The 15,902-nt window shown below is 45.9% G+C and overlaps 1 protein-coding gene across 2 annotated transcripts in view; it reads left to right on the top strand.

Annotated features, from left to right (window-relative positions):
- Positions 1-15,902, top strand: part of milt (trafficking kinesin-binding protein milt) — a 354,950-nt gene that overhangs the window by 56,166 nt on the left and 282,882 nt on the right. For both annotated transcript variants that reach the window (XR_012895561.1, XM_037424365.2), the window contains exon 2: positions 6,339-6,443. The gene's annotated coding sequence lies outside the window, so the exon portion shown is untranslated. The remainder of the gene's footprint in view (positions 1-6,338; positions 6,444-15,902) is intronic.

Consider the following 15,902-nt stretch of genomic DNA (forward strand, 5'->3'; position numbering starts at 1 on the left):
AGTAACGTGATGGCAACGCTCTTTAGATGCGCGAGGAGCGTTGGGTTAGCCAGAGTTTCATTGATGGAACTGAAAGCTGTCTCTGCATCGCCCGTCCAGAAGATGGAAGCGTTGGGCTTCATTTGGCCGGACAGAAGGGCATGGAGTGGTTGCAAGGTGGCATTGCAATTAGGAATAAACCTCCAGTAATAGTTGGCAAGCCCGAGGAATTCACGTAGTTTCTTGGTAGTTGTTGTTCATGGAAACTGCAATATAGCTTTAACATGCGCTGCTGGGGGTGAGATCTCATGCGAATCCACGTGATGGCCAAGGAAGTCCAGTGGGGAAACGCCGAACTCGCTCTTTCGTCCGTTGATGACTAGTCCATATTTGCGGAGACGTGTGAAAACCTGACGCAGGGGAAGTTAGTGATCTTCTGCAGTGGTGCTGAAGACAAGAATGTTGTCGATGTACGCAAAGCAGAAGGCCAAGTCATGAAGTAGCTGGTCCACGAACCGCTGAAAGGTTTGTGCAATGTTTCGTAGACCGAAGGGCATATGCATGTATTCAAACAAGCCAAAAGGTGTTATTAGGGCAATCTTCGGTATGTCGGAAGGCTTGACAGGTATTTGGTAGTATCCTTTACTAAGTCGATTGTACTGAATACGGTAGAACTGTGCAACAACGCCATGAAGTCTTGGATGTGCGGCATTGGATGGCGGTCCGATAACATCACTTAGTTGGGGGCACGGTAGTCACCACATGGTCTCCAGTCACCTGAGGGCTTGGAAACCATGTGTAGCGGTGACGACCAGGCACCGGAAAAGGGGCCAATGTATCCGAGTTCAAGCATGTGCTTGAATTCTTGGTGTGCAATCTTGTAGCGTACAGGAGCGATACGACGAGCACGTGCGAACACCGGTGCTCCTTCTGTCACTATGTGATGAGTGGCATTGTGGTGTATCAGGTCTTCAAGCGATGGAGCACGAAAGAGGTAGAAAATTCTTGCAGAAGTGTAGACCACGATGGGTAGACTTTGGCTTGAGCTTGCAGAAACGCAAGGGTGGCAAACTTGTTGTCGCGCCTTAAACTGTGAGGAGGGTCTCAGAATCCACGAGACGGCTATGTCGTAGGTCTACCACAAGCTTAATGTGCCAAAGCAAATCTGCACCGATGATGGGTACACGCATGTCGGCGATTAAGAAGATCCACCAAAATGTGCATCTCAGGCCGTTCTCAAGCATGACAAACCTCTTTCCGTAGGTCCGTATGGTGGAATCATTGACCGCGGTGACAGGCGGCGAGGTCTGGCGTTATCGGCGATCCTCCAACGTAGGAGGAACAACACACACTTTAGCACCTGTGTCGATGAGGTAGCGGACTTCGGTGACGCAGTCCGTAACGTGGAATAGGCGGCTGTATGTCGGGCCTGAAACACTGGCTGTCGTCAGTGCGTGGCCCGTGCGTTTCCCGCAAACTGGCATTGCTGTTTGCACTGACAATCTTGATCTCCATATTGGGGGTGGTACCAGCAGACGCTGAGAGGCAGACTTGGCAATCTTTCGCGGCTTTGGCGCCGTTGTCGTGACCCGTTGTGGCGGTAATCTACCTTGAGCACGCTCAGTTCGGTGTTTAACTGATCCACCTTGCCGTTGAGCTTGAAGAAGGCGGTCCAAGCGGTCGTCACGGACCGGCATAGAAAGGGTAGATTCACGTGGTCTCTCGATCACAGATATGGACGGGGCGCCGATATCCATAACCTTGTCGGCTTTCCGCGCTAGTGAGTCAAGGGTTCCTGTAGACGATACACTCTAAGTCATCTGCAGCTGCTGTGGCAGTCGCTGTAAGAAGAGTTTGCGTAGGATGGATGCGTCCAGTGCAGCAAAGTGGTCCCCAATCAGGTGTCGCACGCGACGCAGAAGCTCCGTAATCGTTCAGTCACCGTGTTCTTCCTAGGTGAGCAGCTGCTGCAGCCTGTGCTGTTCCGACTCAGTTGTCCAGCATATACGCTCGTCGTTAAGGGTGTCGTAGGGGTTGTCAGGGGGTGGAGAACGCAGAATGTCTTTTATGATGGTGTTGACAGCAGGTGGTAAAGCGCCGATAACATAGTTGTACCTCGCTGTTTGCGACGTTACCTGGTGTCGTCGGAAGAGTGGCTCGATGCTCAGAAACCAGAGTTTAGAGTCTGCCTGCCAAAACTCCGGGAGCCTGAGAGTAGCGACGACAAGGTCAGGTGCCGTGGGATTTGGCGTGGCGTCGCTGTTGGGTGTGGTGTCCATGACCAGCCGAACTGAACGGGGCTGAAGAAGCAGAGTTGGCCGTGACACTCGGTGCGTCGACGAAAGGACGAGTAAGTGTGCGTCGCCACTCAAAGTCCGAATCACCACTTGCACCACTTGTAGGAAGACTTGTGGCGTTTGGTTTCCTACATTTTTTTTATTTATCCCTGCTCTGGCATGGACATCCACAGACGCTGTTGGTCTTGCTGGCGTCTTCCTTTCTCGTGCTAGCTCCAACACGCTGAGCTGCTGTGGCACAACTTCATCGTCTTCTCCGAGACGTTGACAAATTGCCATAAACATTTCTTTCTTTTTTTTCTTCAAATACATGGCTTTTCGATGCATGGACAAGTGGCAACCTCCCGCGGTGGCTCCAGTAGTCACCGAGCGTGCCATGCTCAAATCAGCTAATGGCTGTGACGAGTGATTTTTGAGCTTGTGGCATCATTTACTGAGAGGAGAGAGCAATTGTTAGCTGACTTTGAGAATTTATTGTGCCGCGTGCTGCTTAGAAGGCAGCGTGCTGCTCACTAATTTGGCTCGCGTGTTCTCGGTAGCTTCGACTTCTGATAGGCAGCATTTGCTGACTATGCTCAAAAAGTGTTGCAGGGCCCCTTTAAACTTGAAAGAGGCCTTCGCGGCAGAGCATATTTTTTTTGAGAAGGTGCTTTGTGGCTTAGCACCCCATCGCTGCAGAGAAACCACCTTTATAGGTGGATATATGCAGATTAGTATACACCTAATTGTTCATTGTGAATACTTCGAAATTTTCAATAATTTAAATTTGAATGAAAGCAAATTGTAATACTGTAATATTCTACGAATATATAAGATTATTTGGACAAGCCTAATCATAGTAAAATATCAACTGTGAATAATAATTGGAAGATATTTTACAGCAGTTTTTGAATTTTTGAAGTATTGACACTATGAGAAGGGACCTCGTGGTGACCTTTTTTTTATTCCTATTTGTCACCATGCTGCAGTCAGTAAAATAACTTATAGTGACGGTATTTTTCTTTTGCCGTGCTTGTTTGAGCAGTTGACCCACCACGGCGGTCTAGTAGCTAAGGCACTCGTCTTCTGACTCGCAAGTCCCGGGATCGAATCCCTGCCATAGTGGCCGCATTTTTGATGAAGGCCAAAATGCTTGAGGCCCGTGTGCTTAGATGTAGGTGCACAGTAAAGAACCCTAGGTGGTCAAAATTTCTGGAGCCCTCCTCTACTGCGTGTCTCATAATCGTGTAGCGGTTTCGGATCACTAAATTCCAACAATTATATAATAGCTCCAGCAGTGTATACTTCTATGTGGCTGGTCCGTAGTGTGTTGCCATGGCACACATGTGAAACACTGCCGTCCTGTTTACTATTCGGAAGAACTTCAAGTGTGTCACAGTTTGCTGACGTGGTCGATAGCTGCACACTTCAGGTGGCGATAGTTGCACCATTGCGGCTTGTTGTTTTTGGGGCTCTCTCAAACCGAAACTAAAACTGGTCAATAATGAGGAGCCTGCCGCAAATACGTGCAATGTTATAACTAACAGGTCCCCAGCAACACATTGCCGCACCGCAGTGGTCTAGTGGCTAAGGTACTCAGCTGCTGACCCGCAGGTCGCGAGATTGAATCCCGGCTGCAGCGGCTGCATTTCCAATAGAGGCGAACATGTCGTAGGCTCGTGTGCTCAGATTTGGGTGCACGTTAAAGAATCCCAGGTGGTCGAAATTTCCGGAGCCCTCCGCTATGGTGTCTCTCATAATCATAGGGTGGTTTTGGGACGTTAAACCCAACATATCAATCAAATCATCAATCAAACCAGCAACACATCGCAGCAAAAAAAATGCGAGGCCAAAGATTTTGTGTCGGTAGCTCCTTAGGCTAATCCTGGCAAGTACATTTTTTGAGTAAGTGGAGATGGTTTAGCCAGTTGGACGATGTGTATTTCCACATTGGACCAATGCCCGTTAAGCCAATTAGGGTAATCTGGTTTAAGCAAATGCCAAACAAGTGAATTTTGAGCTAGTTGAGATTGCCTAGTGAGATGAATGATCGGTATGTCTAAATAAGACCATGCAGATTAGGCTGGAGTAAGATAATCTGGATTAAGCTAACAGTAAGCAAGTAAAATCTGTTTGATTGATATGTGGGGTTTAACATCCCAAAACCACCATATGATGATGAGAGACGCCATAGTGAAGGGCTCCAGAAATTTCGACCACCTGGGGTTCTTCAACATGCACCCAAATCTGAGCACACGGGCCTACAACATTTCCGCCTCCATCAGAAGTGCAACCGCCGCAGCCGGGATTCGATCACGCGGCCTGCGAGTCAGCAGCCAAGTACCTTAGCCACTAGACCACCGCGGCGGGGCAAGTAAAATCCGAACAAGTTGAAATTGCCTAGCCAGTTAGATTACAGTACGACTACATTGGGCTCATGCAGATTGAGTCAGATTAAGCTAACCTGAATTGAACAAATATCGAACGAGTAATCCTGAGTGAATAGAGATTGCATAGCTAATTGTTATTTGAGGATGATCATGTCAAGCCAACTTAGATTGAGCTGGACTAAGCTAATTTGAATTAGGCCTATAACGAATGAGTCGGTTTTATGACCTGTCGTTTATTCAGTAATATATTCTTATCATTGTAAATTTTGGTACGCATCAAGCTAATGAAATGGCCGTCAAGAGCTTCATGATCGGGTCCTGCGTGTAAGGGTACACATGATGTGCATGACATTACTTTTGGTTATAAGTTCATTGTTCACCATGCGCTCTTATACCTTGTCGAATTTGGTGCACATCAAGTTAATAATGCTTTTATGGCTGATTGACCAGGTCATGTATGTCATTAATGTTTGTCATATTTTCATGTCATGCCTCGCCAATTTTGGTGTACATTAACGAATTGGTTGCGAGAACACTAAGACCTATGCAGCCAGTTAAATGGATAGACCGAGAGATATGCTCAAAATGAAATTGGTTTGTGATGAAATGCTTTGCTTTTAATAGTTATTGCCTAACAATTAGTGCTTTTAATAATTAATATTAGTGATTATAATTATTTTTGCAAGTCTGACTGTCAAAACGGATAAGCTGAATTAATTATCATGCTTTCACTGAAAGTGATGCATCAGTGCAAACGCTAGCGAACAGAATTGTTTGAACCAAAATGGCACTCTAAGGCAGTGTGTCTACTCTGTGAGCCGGAAGATCACATTGAGGTGCCATTAGGTGTCATCTTGTCCACCTCTGTGTTTCCTCTCCATACTGAATCCGAGGCTAGGTCGAAGCTAGTTGGTGCAGTGACATCATGAATAGCAGTGGAAGCGCATTTCGATGTCCTCATTCTCTGCTGCATTCTTTGCATGCTGTTGTGATGAACACTGGCCAATCAGCTCAACCTCCAGACGGTTGGGCCTATATGCAAATCCACTTCACATTACCCGAGCAGAAGAACCTCTGAAAATAAATACAGAAGAACAGGATTTAAAAGTAGTACATCATAAGTGCCCCGCTACCTTCTTTGGGAGCTTTCAAATATGCAGCCTCTTCCCTCCTGCCTCCATTTTCTCTGTACTCATTCGTCCCAACAAGGGCGAATCAAAACAATGAATTCATACGTATTCAGTTTGGTTTGGGAAAACGTTTAATAAAGCATTTAATTAGAAGCATAGGTGTGCATTCATTATTCTCAGTAGCTCTTCTGCCACCATCTTGAATCTTTATATATGACTGAGAAAGAACCCAAATCTTGTCTAATTATCCTCCAGTGCAGAAAGGATTGCTCGGGATTCTTCGTTATGCTTAAAAAAGGCAAAAAAAAAAAATACCGGGTAACTCTGAATATATAGTGCCCCTCTCACATTTTTTCCCTCCCTATTTTTCCAAATGAATATGTGTGTACAAACTTGGTCACGTTTTTCATCTGTAAGTATCGTAAATATTAGATTTTTTGTTTATTTCGGTGTGAATAGAAAAGGCTCAAGGGGGAGGGGTAGTGTCAAACATCATTCTTGTAATAGCTCAGATACCAATGCCCAGAGGAAATTGAAAGAAGGCTGTGCTTCCTATTCATCAGGTTACGACAAGGAAGACTGGTCTATAATTCCGTCGCCGTGTCTTCCCAGCCCTGAGAATCTGGACTTGCCTCCTGAGCTCATCCAAGAGACGCTGAATTATTTTGGTGAGTGGAAGCAGCCGTCACACGAGATGCCTAAAATGCACACCGTAATGGACAAACTGCTTGTTTGTATGGCAAATTTTTGAACATTGTGTGAATGCGGTCAGGCGTAGTGTGTTTTCTGCAAACATATGAAAACCGTTCCAACTTTGAAAAGGACATGGTTGTTGAAATGCATTAAATAGTAATCCTTGTAAATGGGGTCTCTCTGGTCATTGTTTCATCTCGAGTTGAGCTTCCTATCTTGCCTGTAATGTTATAAGGAAGAACTTGTAATGTGTCTAGGTGGCCAACATAAAATTTGAACATTTTTGTACTTGGCTGGCATAAACCACCTGTCCGTCCACCAACACTATTCGCCAAACTATCTGAGCTATTTCGAAAGCATTAAACTGCTGCATGCACTCTTGATACCTAGATGCATTATGGTGCACAGATTTTTTTATTGAAGCCTTCCAGAATAAGGAACTGTGGTTATTTAGCGGAAAATGTGGACTATTTTTTCTCATAAGCCTGGTAGCATCAGCTCGGTGCAATGTTCATTGTTATTTAGGACATCACAGTTCTTTGCAGTTATTTTTCATGCAGATTTTTCATGCAGTGTGAATGTATTGCCATGCCCAAAGATATTAAACTACAGTCCATGCACAAAAAGTCTCGACTTAAAAGATAAACTAGAGAATAAGGGAGGTAGAAAAACAGACTTTCTCTGCGCAAGAGGACTTCTGCTCTTGTGTTCAGTTACTTGAGCTACTTCAAAACGTCTTCCGTTCTTTGTTATAAAGTAGACGAGTCAGCATTTCATAATACAAAAGAACCGTGCTTTCACGTTACAGCCCTGCAACAGCCTGTACTGGCTGTGCACTTTCTTGGGTTTTTTCATCATTTACTAATACTGCAAGCCACAAAACCTCCCACAAAACAGTATTGGCAAAGGGTCTACTACAAAGAAGGTGCATGAAAGTAAGAACAGGGCGAGGCAGAATTATGCACAGTAAACATTGGAGGGCCTAGAAGTGGCGAGCGCCACTTCACTTCACTTCACTTTATTACCTTAAAGACCCCTCAAGGGGGTGTTATATAAGGGGGGGGTTGTACAGAGATGTAACTAATGCCGCAGTTTATTAACGAGACAGGTACATAGATACACTTTGAACAAAATGTGATGGACAAGTAATAGAAACGATGTCGCGGGGAAGGCCATTCGATTCTGCAGCTGCACGGCAGAAAAAAGATGCAGGAAAGGTAGCGTTGCTAGAACGGGGTCGGGAGACTTGATGTGGATGGCCCGTACGGGGAGAAATGCGCGTGGCGGGAGCGATGTAAGGAGGTTGGCTGAAAGAACTGTGATAAAGCTTGTGGTAAAGTGATAGTGTAGCGATTCTGCAGCGAGACAAAAGAGTGGTCAGCCCAGATTCATTTTTAAGGGATGACACACTGATATCATATGAATAGGAAGAATGAATGAAACGTGCAGCACGATTTTGCACTGCTACGATGGTGTTTATTAAGTAAAATTGGTGAGGGCTCTAAATGGGTGATGCGTACTCAATTTGGGTCGTATTAGTGGTTGGTAAGCCAAAAGTTTTACGTGATAGGGTGAGTGATGCAGATGGCATTTTAAAAATTCTAATGACCGGTTAGCCGATGAAATGATATTAGTAATATGCGTGCGCCAGGAAAGATCAAGGGTTAGTGTTACGCCAAGGTATTTATAAGAGTCACTTGTTTTGACAGGTATGTTAGCGATTTCATAGGAAAATAGGAGCGGGTTTTTGCAACGGGGAAAGGAAAGTAATTTACATTATTTAGGATTAAGGGTCATTAGCCCGCAGTTATACCAGTCTAACACATTATTGAGGTCATTCTATAGGGCAATTTGGTCAGAAGTGTTATTAATTTTTCTGTAGATGACACAGTCGTCAGCAAACAAGCGAATGTTGCATGGTAAATTGTTAGGCAAGTCCTTGATATATATTAGGAATAACAGCAGACCGAGGACAGACCCCTGTGGTACGCCGGTCGTTACAGAAAGCGAGTTAGACTGGACATTGTTAAGGGAAGCAAATTGGGAGCAGTTAGTCAGAAATTGGGCAATCCAGTTTAGAACGTCGGGTGTTAGATTCAGTTGAGAAAGCCTCATTAGTAGGCGCTTGTGGGGTACTTTGTCAAACGCCTTGGTGAAGTCAAGAAAGATAGCATCTGTTTATAGGTTAGTACAGTTGAGCGTGCTTATAATGAACCTGAGCATGATGCAGCATTTATTCGTTATATCCCGAAGTTCGTCATAAATGAAACACAGCTTTTAAGAAGGGACGCGGGTCTTAGAAGGGTAAAAAATGATTAAAAAATCGGTTTTTTGCAAAGCTTATTTTCGAGGCGTTCGTACTTCTAAGCACCTACTGTCAAATTGCTAATGCTGAATTCAGTCGGGAAACGCGATAAAATCGGCCTTCAATGCACCGCGGTTCGACTGAAATGCTCCCAAAAGAACAAAATTTGTTCGAACTTTTCGTGCGCGCGATGTACGTTGTAGCAGCAGCGGACCAAGCGCCGCCATCTTGGGCTGGATTTGAAGCTGTTTTCTTTATGCACATTTTGTGTCATCGAAAAATGGTGTCGCACATACGGAATGGCTGCTGTCGCGGGTTTTACGAAGGTCGTTTCCAGATCTCCGGTTGGCTTTCACGAAGCGTGCCTTTCAAGCGCGCCTTTTCAAGTATCCCATTGGCTGGTGTGACCGATGCGTCATCTTTCCTTTTCTTTTTTTTTTTGCGTTCGCCTCTGCGGCTATTTGTTAGTGTGCGCCTGCTTTTATGATCATGGGTGTTTCTCGACACACTGTGTTTCCGCTTTGCACCGGTACTTTTTTACCGCTATCGAGATGCCTAGAGACTCTCGCCTGAAATTATCAACGCGACAAGCTTTTGGAGGCCGTAAAAAACGGCCTTGGAACAAGAAGGCGCCGGCTACAAGTGCGCCTTTGGCAGCCGAGTTGGAGTCGCGACCGGACCCGTTGGATCTGCCGGAAACTTTAACGACGCTGTCCACTGCCGACGCTGTGAGGCCAAGTTTGACGTGCGATACATTTCGGATTGATGCTGTGTACTAAAGCAGGCGCAGCGAGTTGAGAAATCGGCACAAACGAGGACCGTTTTGTCGGGGAAGTAGGCTACCCAGCGAAAGTTCGATTTCCGGTAGCGCCTACACAGCCAAGGAGCTCGGAGTTGACGCGAGCGCTGATGACACTGTCATCGGTGAACAGTGACATCATGACTTGTAGCTGAAATTGCGGCACACGTCATCGCGGGCACGCAGAATGCCGTGCAAAAGAAAATAGACTTTTTTGGGCCAAGGTGTTGACCACTGAGGTCAACACCTTGGCCACATCGACAGCACCGGCCACATTGACTTTTTTTTTTTATAAACGGCTAAAGCCACCTAAATGATGCAATTGCAAGATTGCAGAGAGATTTTTGTACTCCTGCCATGATCCTTTCTGTCAGCAAAAAATATGCGTAAAAAATTCATGTGCATTCGATTTTCCAGACATTTTCATGGTCCCTTGAGGGTTCGGGAAATCAGAACGTCGACTGTATATTTTACTGGCTCAGCAACTTATTACCCAGGCCAGCATGCTACCTAACAGCTAGTCGTTTAAGCCACATTCCCCATGGATTTTCCAGAACTCCTCAACAGCTTTGTCATGGCGGGGTTCTGGTAATGCTTTCCACATTGGAAGAATTTTTTAGAAACGATTCCTAGGGTGGAATAAGGGGCATTTTCTTTTGTTTTGCAGGGGAATAAATGGGGAACGTGTGTATAGAATTTATGGTTAAAGATTCTTATAGAAATTTTCCAGTGCGTGTCGAAACGTGAAATATGATTTTCTCAGCTTCACATTTTTCTGCCAACTTGACCAGCCTTATGGAACTTTTCATCATCTTATTGCGAAGTAATTTTTTAAAAATTTTATGCCGTTGAACTCGTAAAAAACAGGACTACGGGGCTATGCTATTTTTTTGTGGCTGAGAGGAACATATGATATGTTAGGAACGATAATATGAGCTAATTAAGTTTCAACATTGTGGAGCATCAGTGAAAATATTTATATGATAATGTATCTCAGTGACAATATAAATAGCATAGCTCCATATGGTGGGTCTCTGGCTACAGCTGCATCCTAAACAGAACCTAAAAATATTGAGGGAAAGTGTCTTAACGATCCGTAAAAAATTACATAATTACACATCACTTATGCTCTCACAATTTTATAACTAATTGATGTACATTAAAACTAATTACATTTTTGAAAATAGGAGGAAGGAATACATATACACATCTAATTTTATTACATTATCTCCAATAATAAAAATTTTCATTTCAAGACCAGCGTCTCCCCTTAAAAATTTGCAAGCGAAAACCAAAACTTTAGTTTTTTGCGAAAAAGTCTGTAATGCACGTCTGTTTCGACAGCGCAGATGTGATGAGTACCGTCTCGAGTTTAGTTAAGGCAGCAGCGTGTTCTTCGCTGAGGTTCTTAGCATATACAAGCTGCCGGAGGCTATCTATGTAGTCGATCGCTACAAGCACGCTCGTGGTCGCTGGCTCCAAAGTTTTGTCGTCATATGATTCCTCCGTATCACTCTTGCCGCGCACTTCATTCACTATGCCCTCATCCGTAGACGGCTCCGCAGTGTCGGCATCATCATCGGCCGTAATGAAGTCATCCCAGCTGATGTCCAGCTCTCTCAAGTCGGAGTCGACGACGCGCTGCCACCAATTGGTGGATCGGTCCTCTTTGGGGTTTTCAGGCTCAGCATTGGGTCCGGCGTCAATGAAGCCGGCTTTGCAGAAACAGTTTTGCACGCATGTAGCCGTCACCTCAGTCCACGAAGCCTTCAGCATCTCCAAAGCTGAGTACAAGGTCACCCGAAGCGGCAGGTTGGCTGCCGGGCGGTCAACAGCTATCAGCAAGCGCTCCACAACGCGGTGCCTATAATAACTCTTGAACGCGCAAATGATGCCCAGCTCCAGTGGTTGCACCTTAGATGTTGTGTTGGGCGGCAGGAAAAGCAGGGTTACTGCCCTGCCGTCAGCGAGGCTTGTACGTGGTACGTGGAGCAGTTTTCGACCACGAGCAGCACGCGCCTGTCTTGCTTGAGCATGTCTTGATCAAATTCGCGCAGCCACTCTACAAATAAATCGCATGTCATCCACGCTTTGGCATTATGTCTGTAACGAACAGGCACATATCCCTGAAAGCAACGCGGCTTTTTCGATTTGCCGATTACAAAGGGCACGCGCCGGTCGCTGCCATGCATATTAGTGCGCAGAATTGCTGTGACGCGCACTTTGCTATGTTTGCCGCCAGCGCACGAGTCACTTTTCATGGTGTGAGTTTTTTTCTGGCAGCATCTGATAAAATAGTGCAGTTTCGTCTGCGTTATAAACGTCTCGCTCCGCATAGCTGAAAATGGTGTCTCGATTTGCTTCCAGCCACGAGGCAACGTCATGGTCGCTTGCCGAGGCCGCATTACCAACTATCGATTTAAACACAATGCCATGGCCCACTTTAAACCGATGTAGCCAGCCATTTCCGGGGAAGAAGTCGGGAAAGTCCAAAAGGAATGCAAAGTCTTTCGCTTTGGCCAGCATCATAGGACCGCTTACAGAAATGTTCCGAGCACGCGCGTCGACGAACCATTTCAGCAGTGCGTCCTCCACGTCCACGTAGATAGCCCTCTGCAAGCGCTTTCTCTCCGTCTAGTTGTCGTCGACACTGATGATCTTTTCCTTGTTTTTCAGGATCGTCGATATGGTTGACTTGTTAACCTCGTGCTTTTTAACCAACTCACAGTTTTTCACCCCTTGAGAGAGCTCTGTTAAAATGGTTCGCTTCGTAGCTATGTCCAGCGCTTTTCGTTTCGTGCTACAGTCCGCCATCGTGACCGCACGCCACCACAGAACACCTGAACACTAACAGCTAGTGAGCAAGAAGCACACACGTGGCGCACGTAGAGTACGTGTGATAAGACAAACAAGCACGCGTGTAACTTTTCTCTTGTTTCTAGTCAGAAAAAAAAAAAAAAAACGGATGCGGCAGTGTCGCGGAGATAGATTCTTGGGGAGAAAGAGGGTTAAGAATGGGGTTGAGGGCCGCGATGGAGACTGGCGAAGGAGCTGCGAGGAAGGGTAGTTCGGGCAGCTTACTAGGAAGAGGAGCCTGCGTCGGCTGTACGCTCAGTCAGCATGCGCACGGAACGAATCGCTAATTGTCGAAGTCGGTGGGGATTGGGGACAAAGGACGGAGGGGTGCATTACAAAACAGCAGTCGGGGAGAGCGACAACTAGACGGTCACGGGGCAGGGTCAGTGTTTAACAATAGGAATCTATGGGCACCTCACCAATGGCTTATCCGTGGTCGAAAGTGGTGTTTCGGGAGGTCGCTGGAGCGCTGACTCCGTTCACTGTAACCGATCGGCAGGGCTCAGAGACGTTCGTTGTAAGTGTGATTTTGTGCGATAGAGATAATGTATATTTCCACGGTCACGCGGGTATTGTTCGTTTTAAGCGAAAGTTCGTTATAAGTGGGGCTGTTATATGTGGGCTCGACTGTATCGAGGCTAGTATGCAGGTCATGAAGAAGAAAAGCTAATTGGGTTTCGCATGAAAGGCCTTTTCAAAATCCATGTTGTGAGCGATTAAAAAAAAAAACGGTTGAAGTCAAGGAAGTACATGATTTGAGAGTATATGATATGTTTCATGAGTTTGCACAACACTCTGGTTAGTGATATGGGGCGGTAATTTAGCGGACAGTCTCTGTTACTTGATTTGTGAACTTGAATGACCTCCCCAAACTTCCAGTCGTAAGGCAGAATTCCTGTGGACAGGGATTGGGAAAACAGCAATAGCGAAAATTCGGCAGATATGTGCTTTGTGTTTTTTAAGAGCTTGGTATTTATTTCGTCCGTACCAGTAGAGGATGACAATTTCATTTTATCTATTAAAGAAACGATACCAGAGAAGCTTATGCTTATGGGCGGCATTTCAGGCAGACTAACAGAGAACAGTTCTGTATCAGTAGGGTTAGGTTCGTTCATAAAGACCGAATGAAAGGCTTCATTAAACAAATTCGTACTTTCAAAACTACTTGCTTCTTGACCAGACTGGTTAGTTAAGATAACAGGGGGGTGTCATGTGGGTTTACAACTTGCCAAAATTGTTTGGGTGAATCTGCGAGGATTTTAGGCAGTTCACTGTGAAAGAATGAATACTTTGCGTTGCACACTTCTCTTAAATATGCTTTTTCTGCAATGTTGTACTTTTCTCATGCGCAAGCATTGTTTCTAATCTTCGCGGCACGAAAAAGGCATTTCGTCTTGTTTACAAGTGTTTTTTTAATGATTTCGTAAACTAGGGTTCTTGGAGGGTTGGACGGAAGGTTACCTTAGGGATGAATTCATCAGCTAACTGGTTCAGTTTGTTTTTGAAGAGTAACCAGTTTCCGTTAATAGGTCGATCCCAAAACCCGTCCTGGAACGACGGAAGAAAGGCATCAAGTTCACGAATGATGGCCTCATAGTTCCCCTTGTCATATAGCCGATTTGTTTTACTGCAAGCTTGTCGCGGCACAAGCTTGCAGTAAAACAATTGACCGTGTCGCGGCACAGCCACTGAGCCCACCACACTCTCGGAGTGAACGGACACAGTAGACACGGTCGAAACAAACCAAGTCAATTACATATATTTAACTTCTTTGAAATGATGATGTCGTCATTCGAATTATTATAACATCAATTGGGATCAACACGCTAAAACAACCTTACACAATATTACGATACACTCAACAAATAACATACACAAGGCAGCGAGCGCTTGGCTGCCATGAGGGCACCGGGGACACACCGCGAGACACAACCGTTTGTGCCAGATGCCATAGAGACTCGCTCAATTCTCTCATGCCGCCAGAGGTCTCTGCCGGCGCTACCGATCTAACAACCATGATGATGGTAGTGGGGATCAACGCTCGCAAACACTATGCCACCTACCGATCGATAGTTGTCATCCCTGAATGCGGCTTATGTGTGATACACTTGCGTCATGGGGTGCAAACAACTTTACAGGGGTCTCAGCACCCCACATTTCCCCAACCTTAATTCAAACCATGTCACGAGAAGAAAAACGTGAAAAAAATTCACTACACAAGCTCTCACAAAAGATGGCAACACATGTCCCTAAATAATGTCCATTCACCACGACACTGCCGCCGGTCGACACTGCTGCACTGTCCGGCTCGACGACTTCACTCCAGTACCGGTCCTACAACGGCAACGTTGCCGTCGGCGGGAAGAACCGTCACTCGCGAAGACACATCTTTTGGTTGAAACCAGCACTCTCAAGGGTGCCGGACTGCAGGCAGTTGTGCAGGTCCCAGGCATGTCCATCACCTTATCTCACTACTGCATTCCTGGCCAGTGGCGCTGACGATGTGCAGAAAACAGCCAGCCACAAGTTACATCACTTCCGCTGCGTACATTCCAAACACTCGAAAGAACAATGCAGTAGGGCAAAAGGAAGGAAGCTTTTAAAATAAAACAAAGGTCGCTTTGCTTTTCCCAACTAGTGCGTCACAAGATTTAAAAAAAAGTGAGGGAAGCAGAGTGTAACGCCTCAATGCCACAATCCACCTAGTTGTGCCACGTGCAACAGGCGGCTGCCCAGAGCTTAAGGCCTAATGAGTCACTCAATAACAGCCGGCATCTACCCAGCACCCAGCCTAGGCGTAGAAGGGGCAGCTGCAAGAAGACATCCACTCTGTAAGGTGGCACTATCACTCACCGCACACAGCAGCTTACCAAGCGATTGGTGTCCTGGACGGTGTCACGAAGCCCCGGCGTCGAGCCGCAATACCAGATAGCAATGACGCCCGGCTCCCTGAGCCCAAAAGAGATAGAAGAACCTATTTGCAGAAACTCGGACCACCTACGAAGCTTCTGTACTCACTCGCTTCGGGCTTGGCCTAGAATTCACGTGCTCTAAGCTTTGCTTACCCTGGGATGCAGACCGCATGGCTCGCGTCTCAACTGAACAACATTCTTGAACCAACACAGACAACGAAAAAAACCACTTGCGAGCAGAAAGAAAAAAAAGAACTCAACGTGCTGACAGGTTCAAACACTTTACAACAACCGATATCCTCACTCTCAACAAAGCACACTGTCGATACTAGCAATGGAAGTCCCCCCCTAGGCCTACTCTACCTTGGCTCAAACAAAAGCTTGTACCCAATCGTCAAAACTGTCGTCCGACGCTCCAAGAGCCCCACGTTGGACGCCAGTGTGGGGGCTCGAAATAACGAGCGCCACGCTCTTGCAGTGAACAGACATAGCTGATGCGGTCAAAACAAACCAAGCCAAACACATTTATTTAACTTCTTTAAAACGATGATATCCTCAGCCG

Source organism: Rhipicephalus microplus, chromosome 5 (assembly GCF_043290135.1).
Source record: "Rhipicephalus microplus isolate Deutch F79 chromosome 5, USDA_Rmic, whole genome shotgun sequence".
Taxonomy (NCBI): Eukaryota; Metazoa; Arthropoda; class Arachnida; order Ixodida; family Ixodidae; genus Rhipicephalus; species Rhipicephalus microplus.